Source organism: Monodon monoceros, unplaced genomic scaffold (assembly GCF_005190385.1).
Source record: "Monodon monoceros isolate NGI ecotype Baffin Bay Population unplaced genomic scaffold, NGI_Narwhal_1 Super_Scaffold_3, whole genome shotgun sequence".
NCBI classification, from domain to species: domain Eukaryota; kingdom Metazoa; phylum Chordata; class Mammalia; order Artiodactyla; family Monodontidae; genus Monodon; species Monodon monoceros.
In genome coordinates this window covers 41,937,733-41,956,373 of record NW_021703780.1, presented here as the reverse complement: position 1 = coordinate 41,956,373, position 18,641 = coordinate 41,937,733, and positions in this window count along the sequence as shown.

Here is an 18,641-nt window from a genome sequence, read left to right as displayed (position 1 = left end):
TCCAGCTCTGTTTTTCGTTCTCAAGATTGTTTTGGCTATTCGGGGTCTTTTGTGTTTCCATACAAATTGTGAAATTTTTTGTTCTAGTTCTGTGAAAAACGTCAATGGGGATGCATTGATGGGGATTGCATTGAATCTGTAGATTGCTTTGGGTAGTAGAATCATTTTCACAATGTTGATTCTTCCAATCCAAGAACATGGTATATCTCTCCATCTATTTGTATCATCTTTAATATCTTTCCTCTCTGTCTTATAATTTTCTGCATACAGGTCTTTTGACTGCTTAGGTAGGTTTATTCGTAGATATTTTATTCTTTTGTTGCAATAGTAAATGGAAGTGTTTTCTTAATTTCACTTTCAGATTTTTCATCATTAGTGAATAGCAATGCCAGAGATGTCTGTGCATTAATTTTGTATCCTGCTACTCTACCAAATTCATTGATTAGCTCTAGCAGTTCTCTGGTAGTATCTTTAGGATTCTCTATGTATAGTGTCATGTCATCTGCATACAGTGACAGCTTTACTTCTTTTCCACTTTGGATTCCTTTAATTTCATTTTTTCGTTGATTACTCTGGCTAAAACTTCCAAAACTATGTTGAATAATAGTGGTGAGAGTGGGCAACCTTCTCTTGTTCCCAATCTTACTGGAAATGGTTTCACTTTTTCACCATTGAGAATGATGTTGGCTGTGGGTTTGTCATATATGACCTTTATTATGTTGAGGAAGGTTTCCTCTATGCCTACTTTCTGCAGTGTTTTTATCAAAAATGGGTGTTGAATTTTGTTGAAAGCTTTCTCTGCATCTATTCAGATGATCATATGGTTTTTCTCCTTCAATTTGTTAATATGGTGTATCACGTTGATTGATTTGCGTATAATGAAGAATCCTTCATTCCTGGAATAAACCCCACTTGATCATGGTGTATGATCCTTTTAATGTGCTGTTGGATTCTGTTTGTTAGTATTTTGTTGAAGAATTTTGCATCTATGTTCATCAGTGATATGGCCTGTAGTTTTCTTTCTCTGAGACATCTTTGTCTGGTTTTGGTATCAGGGTGATGGTGACCTTGTAGAATGATTTTGGGAGTGTACCTTGCTCTGCTATATTTTGGAAGAGTTTGAGAAGGATAGGTGTTAGCTCTTCTCTAAATGTTTGATAGAATTCTCCTGTGAATCCATCTGCTCCAAGGCTTTTGTTGGTTGGAAGGTTTTTATTCACAGTTTCAATTTCAGTGCCTGTGATTTTTCTGTTCATATTTTCTATTTCTTCCTGGTTCAGTCTCCACAGGTTGTGCATTTCTAGGAATTTGTCCATTTCTTCCAGGTTGTCCATTTTATTGGCATAGAGTTGCTTGTAGCAATCTCTCATGATCCTTTGTATTTCTGCATTGTCAGTTGTTACTTCTCCTTTTTCATTTCTAATTCTACTGATTTGAGTCTTCTCCCTCTTTTTCTTGATGAGTCTGGCTAATGGTTTATCAATTCTGTTTATCTTCTCAAAGAACCAGCTTTTAGATTTTTTGAACTTGGTTATCGTTTCCTTCTTTTCTTTTTCATTTATTTCTGATCTGATCTTTATGATTTTTTTTCTTCTGCTAACTTTTGTATTTTTTTGTTCTTCTTTCTCTAATTGCTGCAGGTGCAAGGTTAGGTTCTTTATTTGAGATGTTTCCTGTTTCTTAAGGTAGAATTGTATTGCTATAAACTTCCCTCTTAGAACTGCTTTTGCTGCATCCCATAGGTTTTGGGTCATTGTGTCTCCCTTGTCATTTGTTTCTAGGTAGTTTTTTTGATTTCCTCTTTGATTTCTTCAGTGATCACTTCGTTATTAAGTAGTATGTTGTTTAGCCTCCATGTGTTTGTATTTTTTACAGATCTTTTCCTGTATTTGATATCTAGTCTCATAGCATTGTGGTCAGAAAAGATACTTGATATGATTTTAATTTTCTTAAATTTACCAAGGCTTGATTTGTGACCCAAGATATGATCTATCCTGGAGAATGTTCCATGAGCACTTGAGAAAAATGTGTATTCTATTGGTTTTGGATGGAATGTCCTATAAATATCAATTAAGTCCATCTTGTTTAATGTATCATTTAAAGCTTGTGTTTCCTTATTTATTTTCATTTTGGATGATCTGTCCATTGGTGAAGGTGGAGTGTTAAAGTCCCCTACTATGATTGTGTTACTGTCGATTTCCCCTTTTATGGCTGTTAGTGTTTGCCTTATGTATTGAGGTGCTCCTATGTCAGGTGCATAAATATTTACAAATGTTATACCTTCTTCTTGGATCAATCCCTTGATCATTATGTAATGTCCTTCTTTGTCTCTTGTAATAGTCTTTATTTTAAAGTCTATTTTGTCTGATATGAAAATTGCTACTCCAGCTTTCTTTTGATTTCCACATGCATGAAATATATTTTTCCATCCCATCACTTTCAGTCTGTATGTGTCCCTAGGTCTGAAGTGGGTCTCTTGTAGAAAGCATATATACAGGTCTTGTTTTTGCATACATTCAACCAGTCTGTGTCTTTTGGTGGGAGCATTTAATCCATTTATATTTAAGGTAATTAATGATATGTATTTTTCTATTCCCATATTCTTAATTGTTTTGCATTTGTTATTGTAGGTCTTTTCCTTCTCTTGTATTTCTTGCCTAGAGAAGTTCCTTTAGCACTTGTTGTAAAGCTGGTTTTGTGGTGCTGAACTCTCTAAGCTTTTGCTTGTCTGTAAAGGTTTTAATTTCTCCATCAAATCTGAATGAGATCCTTGTTGGGTAGAGTAATCTTGGTTGTAGGTCTTTCTCCTTCATCACTTTAAATATGTCCTGCCAGTCCCTTATGGCTTGCAGAGTTTCTGCTGAAAGTTTAGCTGTTAACCTTAGGGGGATTCCCTTGTGTGTTATTGGTTGATTTTCCATTGTTGCTTTTAATATTTGTTCTTTGTATTTAATTTTTGATAGAGTGATTAATATGTGTCTTGGCATGTTTCTCCTTGGATTTATCCTGTATGGGACTCTCTGTGCTTCCTGGACTTGATTAACTATTTCCTTTCCCATATTAAGGAAGTTTTCAACTATAATCTCTTCAAATATTTTCTCAGTCCCTTTCTTTTTCTCTTCTTCTTCTGGGACCCCTTTAATTAGAATGTTGGTGCATTTAATATTGTCCCAGAGGTCTCTGATACTGTCCTCAGTTCTTTTCTTTCTTTTTTCTTTATTCTTCTCTGCAGTAGTTATTTCCACTATTTTATCTTCCAGTTCAGTTATCCATTTTTCTGTCTCAGTTATTCTGCTATTGATACCTTCTAAAGTATTTATAATTTCATTTATTGTGTTGTTCATCATTGCTTGTTTCCTCTTTAATTCTTCTAGGTCCTTGTTAAATGTTTCTTGCATTTTCTCTTTTCTTACCAAGATTTTGCATCACCTTTACTATCATTATTCTGAATTCTTTTCAGGTAAGCTGTCTATTTCCTCTTCATTTGTTCAGTCTGGTGGGTTTTTACCTTGCTCCTTCATCTGCTGTGTGTTTTTTATCTTCTCATTTTGCTTATCTTACTGTGTTTGGGGTCTCCTTTTTGCAGGTTGCAGGTTCGTAGTTCCCCTTGTTTTTGGTGTCTGTCCCCAGTGGCTAAGATTGGTTCAGTGAGTTGTGTAGGCTTCCTGGTGGAGGGGACTAGTGCCTGTGTTCTGGTGGATGAGGCTGGATCTTGTCTTTCTGCTGGGCAGGTCCACGTCTGGTGGTGTGTTTTGGGGTTTCTGTGGCCTTTTTATGATTTAAGGCAACCTCTCTGCTTATGGATTGGGCTGTGCTCCTATTTGTTTTGCATAGGGTGTCCAGCACTGTAGCTTGCTGGTCGTTGAGTGAAGTTGGGTGTTGGTGTTGAGATGGAGATCTCTGGGTGATTTTCGCCATTTGATATTATGTGGAGCTGGGAGGTGTCTTGTGGACCAGTGTCCTGAAGTTGGCTCTCCCACCTCAGAGGCACAACACTGACTCCTGGCTGGAGCACCAAGAGCCTTTCATCCACATGGCTCAGAATAAATGGGAGTAAAAATAGAAAGAAAGAAAGAAAGAAAGAGGATAAAATAACATAAAGTAAGATAAGATAAAGTTATTAAAATAAAAAGAAAAAAATAATTGTTAAGAAAAAAGTTAAGGAAAAAAAAAAAGAAATGGATGGACAGAACCCTAGGACAAATGGTGAAAGCAAAGCTATACAGACAAAATTACACACAGAAGCATACACATACACACTCACAAAAAGAGGAAAAGGGGAAAAAATAATATATCTTGGTCCCAAAGTCCACCTCCTCAATTTGGGATGATTCTTTGTCTATTCAGGTATTTCACAGTTGCAGCGTACATCAAGTTGATTGTGGAGATTTAAGCCGCTGCTCCTGAGGTTGCTGGGAGAAATTTCCCTTTCTCTTCTTTGTTCGCATAGCTCCTGGGGTTGAGTTTTTGATTTGGCCCCGACTCTGCATTTATGTCGCCTGAGGGCATCTGTTCTTCGCTCAGACAGGACAGGTTTAAAGGACCAGCTGCTTCAGGGGCTCTGGTTCATTCAGGCTGTGAGGAGAGAGGGGTACGGAGTGCAGGGTGAGCCTGTGGCAGCAGAAGCTGGTGTGACATTGCACCAGCCTGAGGCACGCCATGTGTTCTCCCAGGGAAGTTGTCCCTGGATCACGGTACCCTAGCAGTGGCTGGCCGCACAGGCTTCTGTGAGGTGAGGTGTTTATAGTGACCTGTGCTCACCCACAGGCTTCTTGGTGGCCGCAGCAGCAGCCTTAGCATCTCACGCCCGTCTCTGGGGCCTGTGCTGATGGCCTCAGCTTGCGCCCATCTCTGGAGCTCCTTTAAGCTGCGCTCTTAATCCCCTTTCCTCGCACACCAGGACAGAAAACGGTAAGAAAATGTCTCTCGCTCCTTCAGTAGCTCTAGACATTTTCCCAGACTCCCTCCCCGCTAAGCGTGGTGCAATAGTCCCCTTCAGGCTGTGTTCACGCCGCCAACCCCAGTCCTCTCTCTGTGATCCGACCGAAGCCCGAGCCTCAGCTCGCAGCCCCAACCTGCCCCAGTGGGTGAGCAGACAAGCCTCTCGGGCTGTTGAGTGCTATTCGGCAACGATCCTCTGTGCAGGAATCTCTCCAATTTGCCCTCCACACCCCTGTTGCTGTGCTCTCCTCCGTGGCTCCAAAGCTTGCCTCCTGCCCACTACTGTCTCTGCCAGTTAAGGGGCTTCCTAGTGTTTGGAAACCTTTCCTCCTTCACAGCTCCCTTCCACTGGTGCAGGTCCCATCCCTATTCTTTTGTCTCTGTTTTTTCTTTTGCCCTACCCAGATACGTGGGGAGTTTCTTGCCTTTTGGGAGTTCTGAGGTCTTCTGCTAGCCTTCAGTAGGTGTCTGTAGGAGTTGTTCCACGTGTAGATGTATTTCTGATGTATCTGTGGGGAGGTAGGTGATCTCCACATCTTACTCTTCCACCATCTTCTCAAATACCCTGTACTGTTTCTTTTTTGGGACTCCTCAGGCCTTCATGTAAATTGTTCCTGAGTTATCTTGACTACTATGGATTGAATTGTGTGGCCCCAAAATTTATATATTAAAGCTTTAAACCCAATGTGACTGTATTTGGGCTTATAAAGAGGTAATTAAAGTTAAATGAAGTCATGGGGATGAGGCCCAAATCTTAGAGGACTGGTGTCCTTATAAGAGGAGGAAGAGATAGGAGAGTTCTATCTCTTTGAGATGTGTGGACACAGTGAGAATGTGACTACCTGCAAGCCAAGAAGACAGCTCTCACCAGGACCTGAATTAGCCAGCATCATTATCTTGTGCTTTTCTGCTTCTAAAACTGGGAAAAGATAACTTTCTGTTCTTTAAGCACCCAGTCTATGGTATTTTGTGAAAGTGGTCCAAGCAGACTATGACATTGACCAAACACCACACTTGAAAGGCGTTTTATCTTTTATTTAGCTTTGCTTATGTAGCCAAAGCCCTCCTATATATACAGTTGTGTAGGTAGGAAATTCAGATCACATACAATACCTATAACTTTACCAAATTATTTTCTTATCAGCCCAAAAGCCTAGGTAATATCAAGCTTATTTAACTGAAAATATTTCCTACCTTTCATACCTCCCTCCAGCATCTCTATACTCCTGACCATCTCATAAACTACCCCTAGATTAAATTTTCCTAAAATTTAATTTCCTATTTCTCATTAATCATTACATTACTTCTAGTGAACTCTTAGGCACATAGCATGGAATATACCCAGATTCATCACTCAGGGTCTGCCCTCAAATGGCCCTCCATAAGTAGCTAGCCTTATTTATAATGGTTTTCCTTATACAGTTCTCCAATAAGGCTGATGGCCTTATTTAAAAAATAATATTCATCCTCATAATGTTGCTTTGAAGATCAAATGAAATACTGTATGGAGAACACTCATTATATTGTCTGGGATATAATAATATATAAAATGCATTATTGTTTTTAATGATAATAACAGGCAGTTCCTGACAATTTAATATGTATTAAAATTTAGTTTTAATTTTAATCCTGTTGAAAGGTAGGTAATAGTTGATTATTTTTCCCTTCCCATTTTATACATCAGAAAACTGAGCTAAAGAAAAGTTATGTAACTTGACCAAGGTCACAAGGAAGACCTTTTTGCTCATAGTAGAGCAAAAATTTTATCGTAAGCAGTGTGGTCCCAGAGTCTGCATGCTTAGTTACTACTTATACTGCCTCCTTCTTCTACACTAACTTATACTATGTGCTCTGTTACATTTTTTCCTGGAACATTCCTGAATTTTTTGCCTTCTCTTTGTGTAAAACTGAATTTTATATTTCCTTCAATGTTAGCTCAAAACTCATCTCTTTCACTATATTTCAACACACTGAATTTCCCCCTGTTTTTCTACTTGCATTATAAAGCATTATAAAGCATCTGAACCCTAGCATCATGCAGCATTTACCTATATATTATAGTCTTTCAAGTATATGAAAGCTTACTCAATTTGAATGTAAACTCATAGTGACATGGACCCTTTAAGTTTTATAAATTTCTGAAAGTCTTAAACATTAAAAAATGTTTGGGCTTCCCTGGTGGCACAGTGGTTGACAGTCTGCCTGCTGATGCAGGGGACACGTGTTCATGCCCCGGTCCAGGAAGGTCCCACATGCCACAGAGTGGCTAGGCCTGTGAGCCATGGTCACTGAGCCTGCACATCCAGAGCCTGTGCTCCACAACGGGAGAGGCCACAACAGTGAGAGGCCTGCATACCACAAAAAAAAAAAAAAAGTTCAATTGGAGTACATTAAAATGAAGAATTTCTGTTTATCAAATATATCATTAAGATAATAGATAAGGGAGAAAATATTTCCAAAACATAAATTGACAAAAAAGTTGTGTCTGGAATATTGACAAAAAAGTTGTGTCTGGAATATATAATAACTCTTCCAACCAATAAGAAAAAGATAAAAAACTTAATAATAAAGCTAGTAAGAGATTTCAATAGGCACTTCACAAAAGGGGATATATTGTAGACAACTATATGAAAAGATGTTCAACTTTATTAGTCACCAAGAAAATGTAAATTAAAACTGTAATGCAATAATACTACATGCCTGTCAGAATGATCAAAACTTTGAAAGCTGATAAATGAGTTTGTGAGTGGAGGAGAGACGAAAGAGAGTTAAAAAAACAAAAACAACTATGTGAAACAAAATTGATAGAATTGAAAAGAAAAATTAAAAAAAAATACCCACTATTATAGTTGGAAACTTCAATATCCCTCTCTCAATATGTGTTAGGACAAATGGACTGAAACTCAGCAAGGATATAGAAGAACTCAACAACACCATCAAGTCATTGGAGCTAATCAATACTTATATAACATTTCACCCAAGTAAATAGCACATTATTTTCAAGTGCCCACAGAACATACACCAAAATAAAACAGACCTTGGGGCATTAAAGGAACTTTGACAAATATAAAGAAATCAAAATCACTCCAAGTATGTTCTCTCACTATAATGGAATCAAACTAGAAATCAATAATATAAAGATAACAGGAAAATCTCAAAACACTTGGAAATGATAAAATAAACTTTTGAATAACCTGTAAGTCAAAGAGAAAATCTCATGGGAGATTTTAAAAATACAGTAAACTGAATGAAAATAAAAATTCAATATATCAAAATTGTGGGAAATGGTTAAGGCAGTAATGACAGGGAAATTATGTCACCATATGTGTACATTACAAAAGAGGAAAAGTCTAAGCTTGCACCTCAAAAACCTAGAAAAAGAAAAGCAATTTATACCCAAAGTGAGCAAGAATCAACAAAATTGAAAACAAAACAAAAAAAAACAAAAACAATGAAATAAAATGTTTTCTTTGAAAATGTAGTAAAATTGACAAATACTTAACAAGACTGACAAAGAAAAAAAGAGGTAAGTCAGAAATTACATATTAAGTATCAATAATGAAACAGGAGATATTACTACATACCCTCCAGATATCAAAAGTTTAAGGGAACAAATACTATGAACAACTCAAACACATAAATTTGAAAAGTTAAATAAAAATTGGACAATTTCTTTAACAGCAGGAATTACTACAAATCAGTCCATATGAAAATGACTGTTTTATAGCCCTATAAATATTAAAGAAACTAAAATCATAATTTCACAAAACTGTACAAAACAAAAACAGAAAACTTCCCCAAAAGAAATCTTCAGGCACAGCTGTTATCACTGGAAAATTCTACCAATGGTTTAAAGAAAATTCACACCAATTCTAGACAATCTCTCCAGAAAATGAAAGAGAAAGCAACATTTCTAATTTATATCTGGGTATTATCTTGATTTCAAGACCAGACAAAGAACAGAAATAAAGAAAACTACAGAACAATATTATTCATGAAAACAGACACAAAAATCCTTAACAAAATATTAACAAATATAATTCACCAATACATAAGAAGAACTATGTACCATGATTGAGTGGGGTTTTTTCTGGGGACGTAAGACTGGTTTGATATTTGAAAAACAAAACAGATCTGCAAGTTAGTGGAGTAGGAAGACTCTAGAATTCTCTTTCTATTTTAATAGGGAGACAAACATTTGGTAAACAGTTTTACGGGACGATCAGAGTTTCTACTAGAATTTTTAAATTTCTTACCCAGTTCAGCGGTATTATCTAAAAGTTATCAGAAAGATCCTTTCCATGAATCTTCTTAAAGATGAAGCATCTTTACAAAGGCATCAGAATAAAACAATAACTGTCTATGAATGAATGACAAAAGACTTAAAAAGGCATGGTTAAAGATCTGATTACAATGTAATTGACAACTGACAAAGAAAATTAACCAAGTTGTATAACATACAACATTTTAAGATAATAACTAGAATTATGACTGATAACATTATACCAGGGCATATCCAAATTTTAGAAATTTTATATAACTTCTAGAATATTAATATTAGTGACATTTACCTATATAGTATAACCTAAGAATGTTTATCACCACTCATGTGATAATGATCATTAAAATGAAAAAAATAAATTACACTTTATCAAAATTAAAAACTTTTGCCCTGTCAAAGACCCTAATATGAAGGTGAAAAGACAAGTTGCAAACAGTGAGAAATATTTTCAAACAACAGATCCAACAAACAGTGAGTATGTAGCATATATACAATATGCTACAATATCTACAATAAACACATTAAAAAACAAAGAATCCAATTAGAAAATGAGCAAAAAACATGGAGACATTTAAATGAAGAGGATATGCAGAGTGCAAATAGACACCTGGAAAGATGTTCAACATTTTTAGCAGTTAGAGAAATGCAAATAAAAATCACATGAATATCATTATACATCTATCAGAATGGTTAAAATAAAAAATAGTGACAGCACAAAATGCTGGTGAAGATGCAGAGAAAGTGGACCCCTCATACATTTCTATGGAACATAGTACCGTCACTCTGGAAAAATAGTTTAGCAGTTTCTTTAAAAAGTAAACATGCAGCTACCATCCAATTCAGTACTTGCATTCCTTGGCTTTTATTGCAAAGAAATTAAGACTTATGTTTGCAGAAACACATAAACACAAATTTACAGCAGCTTTATTTGTAATAGTCCAAAACTGGAAGCCACCCATAATTTCTTCAATGGTTGTCCTTCAATGAGTGATTTATGAACAAACTGTGGTACATTCTTACCACAGAATTCTACTTGGCAATAAAAAAGAAGAAACTATTGATACATGTAACAACCTGGACGAATCTCCAGAGAACTATGCTCAGTGAAAACAAAACCAAAAAAAAAGCCAATTCCAAAAAGTTACAAACTGTATGAATCTATTTAAATAATATTTTTGAAATGACAAAAATTATAGAAATGGTTATGTTATTTTGCTATAGTTTTGTAAGATGTTTCATTGGGAGAAACTAGGGAAAGTGTACATGAGATTCCTCTGTATTACATCTTACTCCTGTATATGAATCTAGAAATATCTAAAGTTAAAAATTTAATTAAGAGATGTAATAGATCTCATTTATATTAACAACATAAACATGATACTTTAAAACTTTAGAATAAATCTATCAAAATATCTGTCAGACTTTTATGCAAAACAATTGAAATATGTTGCAGATTACAAAATAAAGTAAATGAATTGGAAGTTTCAATTTTATAAAAGTTTTTCCAAAATTAGTCAATGAAATATGTAAATGAATCAATATTCAACAAATCAACAAGTCAACAAGCTTTTTTGGGGGGAAGAGGAGGAGGTTATAATGAGCCGATAGTATAATTCATTAGGAAGAGACAAAGCTGAAATGATTTGGAAAAAGGAAACAGATGGAAGGAGTGTGATATTCAAAACAGAAGAGATAAATGAGGTACCATGGTCCCCTGTCATGTGCTACAATCCCCAATATTGCTGCAGAATCTTTCTCATATTTGCAAGTTTTGAAAGCTTGATATATGTCAAAGCTGAGTAATGGATAGACCATTTAAAAAATAGTGCTAAGAAAATAAGTTATCCACAGGGGAAAATATAAAATTAGATTCCAACACTACACCATACCAAACAAAACCAATTCCATGTGGAATAAAAACTTAAATGTAAAAAGCAAAACCGAAAATTTGAAAAGAAATTATAGGATATCTGTGACCTTGAGGCAGCAAAGAATTTATTATACAAGACATTTAAGGTATATTTTTTAAAGATTGTTAAATTTGAAATAATTACAATTAAGACAATAATCTATTGACAGATATCCAAAACATCATAAATAAGGTATAAAAATAAGCCATGTAACTAACAAAACCATTGTACTCAGGAAATAAAAAGAACTCTGAAATCTCAGTAAGAAAAAGAAACAGTCCAATAAGAAAATGCAGGCAAAAGATATGAGCAGACAATTTAGAGATGAGGAAATATGAATTGCCATTAATATATTTCATATTTCAAGAGTGACATATGAAATATACTAATATATAAAAATATAAGGAAATGAAAATTAAAGCAATAATAAAATACCATTATGCACCTGTCAAATTAGCAAAAATTAAATGGTTTTACATTATCAATTTTGGTGAAGATGAGGAGAAATTAGAACTCTCAGAAACTGCTGGTGGGGCTGTTAATTGATAAAAACACATCACAAATATGAAGATTTGTGAACCCCAAGTGTATATGTTGATACTTCAAGGAAATGGTCCCACAAGTGAGTCTGTAGTTGTGTAGAACTGCTTACCTGTCCTAGGTTGGAAATAACCTAAATATTTAAATAGGACTGTAAATAAATACACTGTAATATATTCAGACTAAACACTACCATAATGGCTAAAAAAAGGAGTGAGAGCTACATTTACGAGAGTTGATATATTGCAAACACATAATTTTGATTGGAAAAGGGACTTGTGTTATTTCTCTATATAAAATTAAAAGCATGCAAACCATTGTTCAAAAATTACTATATTTGGTTTATAGAAATATTCATATACATTTATAAAAATGTTCATGGGAGGGCTTCCCTGGTGGTGCAGTGGTTGAGAGTCCGCCTGCTGATGCAGGGGACATGGGTTCGTGCTCCAGTCCGGGAAGATCCCACAGGCCACGGAACGGCTGGGCCCGTGAGCCATGGCTGCTGAGCCTGTGTGTCCAGAGCCTGTGCTCTACAACAGGAGAGCCCATAACCGTGAGAGGCCCATGTATCGCAAAAAAAAAAAAAAGGAAAATATTCATGGGAATCATAAATATCAAAAATAGGATAGTGGTTCTACTAACAGAGGAGGAGGGAGGAGAATGGTATTGGGAAGGTATACACAGTGGCCTTCAAATGAAACTTTAATACTTCTTTTAAAATTAGAGAATTAAACACTATTTAATACTTGTTTAAAAATTAAAGTATTAAATTTGGCAAAGATATAACAAATGTCAAAACTGCTTGGTAGGTACATGCACGTTTATTACATTATCCTTTACACTTCTCCATGCTTTGCCATTATCATACTAAAAAAGTTAAAATCCTTAACAACCAATGTGATAAAATAGTGAAAAAAAGAAAAGTGTTGTAAGTTGTAAATTTTAAAAAATAAGTGATTCTTTTTTTTTTTTTAACATCTTTATTGGAGTATAATTGCTTTACAATGGTGTGTTAGTTTCTGCTTTATAACAAAGTGAATCAGTTATACATATACATATGTTCCATATCTCTTCCCTCTTGCATCTCCCTCCCTCCCACCCTCCATATCCCACCCTTCTAAGTGGTCACAAACCACCAAGCTGATCTCCCTGTGCTATGCGGCTGCTTCCCACTAGCTATCTATTTTGCATTTGTTAGTGTATATATGTCCATGCCACTCTCTCACTTTGTCACAGCTTACCCTTACCCCTCCCCATATCCTCAAGTCCATTCTCTAGTAGGTCTGTGTCTTTATTCCCGTCTTACCCCTAGGTTCTTCATGACCTTTTTTTTTCTTCTTCTTACATTCCATATATATGTGTTAGCATACGGTATTTGTTTTTCTCTTTCTGACTTACTTCACTCTGTATGACAGACTCTAAGTCCATCCACCTCACTACAAATAACTCAATTTCATTTCTTTTTATGGCTGAATAACATTTCATTGTATATATGTGCTACATCTTCTTTACCTATTCATCTGTTGATGGACACTTAGGTTGCTTCCATGTCCTGGCTATTGTAAACAGAGCTGCAATGAACATTTTGGTACATGACCTTTTTCGAATCATGCTTTTCTTAAGGTATATATGCCCAGTAGTGGGATTGCTGGGTCATATGGTAATTCTATTTTTAGTTCTTTAAGGAACCTCCGTACTGTTCTCCATAGTGGCTGTATCAATTTACATTCCAACCAACAGTGCAAGAGTGTTCCCTTTTCTCCACACACTCTCCAGCATTTATTGTTTCTAGATTTTTTGATGACGGCCATTCTGACCGGTGTGAGATGATATCTCATTGGTGAAAAACTGAAACCATTTCCACTAAGATCAGGATCAAGACAAGGTTACCCACTCTCACCACAATTATTCAACATAGTTTTGGAAGTTTTAGCCACAGCAATCAGAGAAGAAAAAGAAAGAAATGGAATCCAAATTGGAAAAGAAGAAGTAAAGCTGTCGCTGTTTTCAGATGACGTGATGCTATACATAGAGAATCCTAAAGATGCTATCAGAAAACTGCTAGAGCTAATCAATGAATTTGGTAAAGTAGCAGGGTACAAAATTAATGCACAGAAATCTCTGGCATTCCTATACTCTAATGATGAAAAATCTGAAAGTGACATTAAGAAAACACTCCCATTTACCATTGCAACAAAAAGAATACAATATCTAGGAATAAACCTACCTAAGCAGTCAAAAGACCTGTATGCAGAAAATTATAAGACATTGATGAAAGAAATTAAAGATGATACAAATAGATGGAGAGGTATACCATGTTCTTGGATTGGAAGAATCATCATTGTGAAAATGACTCTACTACCCAAAGCAACCTACAGATTCAATGCATTCCCTATCAAACTACCAATGGCATTTTTCTCAGAACTAGAACAAAAAATTTCACAACTTGTATGGAAACACAAAAGACCCCAAATAGCCCAAGCAATCTTGAGAATGAAAAATGGAGCAGGAGGAATCAGGCTCCCTGACTTCAGACTATACTACAAAGCTACAGTAATCAAGAAAGTATGGTACTGGCACAAAAACAGAAAGATAGATCAATGGAACAGGATACAAAGCCCATAGATAAACCCAGGCACATATGGTCACCTTATCTTTGATAAAGGAGGCAAGAATATGCAGTGGAGAAAAGGCAGCCTCTTAAAGAAGCGGTGCTGGGAAAACTGGACAGGTACATGTAAAAGTATGAAATTAGAACACTCCCTAACACCATACACAAAAATAAAATCAAAATGGATTAAAGACCTAAATATAAGGCCAGACACTATCAAACTCTTAGAGGAAAACATAGGCAGAACACTCTATGACATAAATCACAGCAAGATCCTTTTGGACCCACCTCCTAGAGAAATGGAAATAAAAACAAAAATAAACAAATGGGACCTAATGAAACTTCAAAGCTTCTGCACAGCAAAGGAAACCATAAACAAGACCAAAAGGCAACCCTTAGAATGGGAGAAAATATTTGCAAATGAAGCAACTGACAAAGGATTAATCTCCAAAATTTACAAGCAGCTCATTCAACTCAATAACAAAAAAACAAACAACCCCATCCAAAAATGGGCAGAAGACTTAAATAGACATTTCTCCAAAGAAGATATACAGATTGCCAACAAACACATGAAAGAATGCTCAACATCATTAATCATTAGAGAAATGCAAATCAAAATAAGTGATTCCTAAAAACATCTATTGTTTTCATGTTTCTCCAAATCCATTACCAAGCTAAAAAGTTGAAAACAGAAGTGCACAGAGAATTATTTTAGATAGCTTCTCCACATATAATAATACAATATCACAGGATATTTCAGCAGAATGTAATCAAATGCCTTAATTTTTAAATCATAAAAAAGTTATTTACTCTGTATTGGTGTGCATGAGTAAATGCGCCACAGCAGAATTGTCTATCCTTTGTTCACATGAAATAGGAGGCATTGGCCAAAAAATAACTAAAATAGAATTCTTTAGACTAGCTTAATTACATTAAACTGCACTGATTTATTTTAATGCTTGCTTTCCATTTTTTCTAGCTAGGAAGGTAATGTTTACAACCTATTTCCAGATAGTGGTTATTTTGAAAATAAGACAATTTAATATGCTAAACGTTTATCTTTTTAAAAATACTCAATAAAATGTACACAGAATTGTTTCAGATAAAATCTCATTTTTATAACCATATTGATATCTGAACACGATGTCTGTCAATAAATATTGATTTTAATAAATTCTTGGTGCTTAATTAATACTTGATAAAAATCAAAGTATGACTTTTTACTTTAGCTCTTCTATTAGAAAGTGATACAGCATTGTGATTTGATTTGCATTTTCAGGATGGCTAATGATATTGATCATCTTTTTGTGTGCTTATCTGTTTATCTACCATCAATATATTTCCTTGCTCACTTTTAAATTGGGCTCTTTTTTTAACCATTGAGTTTTGAGAGTGCTTTGTATGTTCTAATACAAGAGTATTGGTTTGCAAACTGGCCCCTCTAATTGCAGAACAAGGAGAAACCGAGGAAAGAGGCAGATCTCTCTAGCTGGGTAGGTAGCAGGTTTAGTAGAAAGGAACTTACAAACGAGGTTAGTCTTGAGAGGCCGCAAGAAGAGTAGGTGTCCCCATCCGCCTGCCAGAATTGCAACTGGGTTCAATCATATGCTGTAATCAGATGGTCTCAAAAACACAGAGCTCTCTCAAGGCTGCATCCTTGAGAACAGCCCCACTGTGGGACTGGTGGGCAGAATGTACATTCCAAGGACAGGAAGGGGGAGGGGTCTCCAATTCCCTGGGTCCATTTCTTGGGTCAACTCACAGTCATGTCCTTCAGATGACCTCCTCCAAAAAAGAAATTTGTCAGATACTTTATTTGCAAATATTTTCTTCAGTGCATAGATTTTCATCCTATTAATAGAGTCTTTCAAATATCAGAAGTTTTAATTCTGATGAGGTTTAATTTATTAATCCTTTTATGGATTGTGCATTTAGTGTCAAATCTAAGAACGTTTTGCTTCCCTAGATACCCTAAATTTTCTTCTTTTTTTTTTTTTCTAAATGTTTCATAGTTTTATATTTAAGTTCATTATCCATGTTAATTTTTTTAGGAGGTGTGAGGTTTAGGTCAATTCCATTTTTTTTTGCCTATGAATGTCCAATTATTCCATCACCATTTATCCAAAATGCTATCTTTCCTCCATTGCATTGTTAGCCAATCCCCCAAATAATGATCTCAACCTTTGTCAATCCACTGGGGCTCTTTTGGTCTTCATCTTACCCTTCAACTGCACTTGACAAGACTGATCTTGCCCTTCCCGAAATGCTCTGTCCCTCTTTCTTCCATTCCTGCTACTTCCCTCTGGAGATTTTACTCTGACTTGTCTGATTATTCTTGCAAACCATTCCCAGTTTACCTTAACCTCTCCTTTAAATATTCAAGTCTCTTCCTCCCTACCTGACTAAACAGGCATCAATTACCATCTGTGTATTGACGCTGTGGAAAAATTTTACTTCTTACAACCCTATCTGGCTCTCTGCTCTAGTCACACTGTCTTGTTGTTTCCTGAAGACGTCAAGCTCATTCTTGCCTCCCTGCCTTTGTACTCACTGTTCCATCTGCCAGGAATACACTTTTGGCAGAGTCTTCCATCTCGCTGTTTCTTTTCATTCAGATACTCTCCAAAATATCACCTTCTCACAGATGCACTGCTTGACCAGCACTTCTAGAATGGGACCACCAACACGCCCTTCACCTTGTTGCTTTGTATTTCTTCATGGCATTTTTCTCCAACTCATGTTTTACTGTAGATTTGTTTGTCTGTTTAGAATATAAACCCCATGATGGAAGGGAGATTGTTGTCTTGTTCACTAGTATGTTCTCAGTGCATGGCACATACTAAGTACTCAATTGTTATTTGTTGAATAAATACTTGTTGCATAGAGAGGAAAAAAAGCATTGTCATCTGTAGACAGATCTTGGATCTGTTTCTTCATGCCTACGTGTGACTCGGGTAAGTTACCTATGCTCATATTTCACATTTGCGACAGAGTTACCATGAGGAATAAGTGAAATGACTCTCGTAAAAGTGCTGAGCAGAGTGTCTAGTACCCAGCAGACACATGATCATATTTATATTTTTTCTTTTCACTGAATACCCATTCTTCCCTTCCTTCTATTAACAGTGATTCCAGGAAAGATGAGGTTATGGATCTGTTTCTCACCAAAAACACCTAAGCTTTGGTTAATAGTGTAGTATGGCTCTGTCAATTGTACATTTTTATTTAATATTTTTCATAAGCCTCTTAATGTTGTCAGCCTGTGCCACTGTGAGGTTGCTGAGCATGATCTCTGTCTGAAATAATCCCTCTTCTTAATCCTTCCTTTGTAAGGCATTTGGAGAGCACTCCAGCTATTGATTCTGGTATGTCAATTAATGAACAAGACTTCAAGCATATATCCGTATCTTTTAGAATTCTATAACATTAAAATAATATTTTATTTGCCCTTCATTCTCTGAGCCTTCAGCTTTCTGATCCTTTCAGTCTCTTTCACTCATATATTTGTCCTTCTCTGGAAACAACCTTTTTTTGTGCTTTGATATATCTTTCTAGTGTCATGACTAGAGCTGAATGGAGCTTTTCTGGGGTGGAAGCATTTGTTTTATATCAATTATTGTCAAGTGGAGGTGGAGTGGAAGTGAGTGTAGCAGAAACAGTAGGGGAGGGTTTAAAAATATTTTTAATAAATATGACCTCCTTCCCTACCTCCACTCCTACTTCCTTCTCTTTGAGAAAACCTGTTTTTGAAATAAAGAATTTTTTCTTTCTTTCTTTTCTCTCTGCTGGGTTATTTCCATATCTTTTATCTGACAAAGATTTCTGAATCTCCTTTGAATCCAAGCAGGCTGTTTTATTGTTTCATCATCTTTCAAGTCACTTTCCCAAGATAGCAATGGGGGGCTGAGAGCTTCCACCAAATACATACAGTTTGATTTATGTTCCTTATTGTAAAATGATCTGCTATTTTGTTTCCCCACTCACAACAACACACTATCTCTCCACTGTGGGAATAGAGATCAGGGCCAAGTTTGTAGGTACTGTCAGATTAATCTCTTTAATCTTAGCAAATGTTATGGTTTGGTTTTCTTAATGCTATGCTTCAAAATCTTCAGTGCATCTCCATTTTATTCTACTTCAATGCAAATTGACAAGCTCATATTCAAGACCCTCCATAACTAATTAGAGCCTCAACTGGCTAAACATATGTCCTTGCATTCTGCTCTATGTCACCATGATGTCTGGCTGTTCATGAGCAATACCATGTCTGTGTTTTCACATGTGTTGTGCTAAACATCTGTATCTATCTTCATCTTTAATTATCAGTGTCTTCGCCATCCTTTGAGGGCCAACC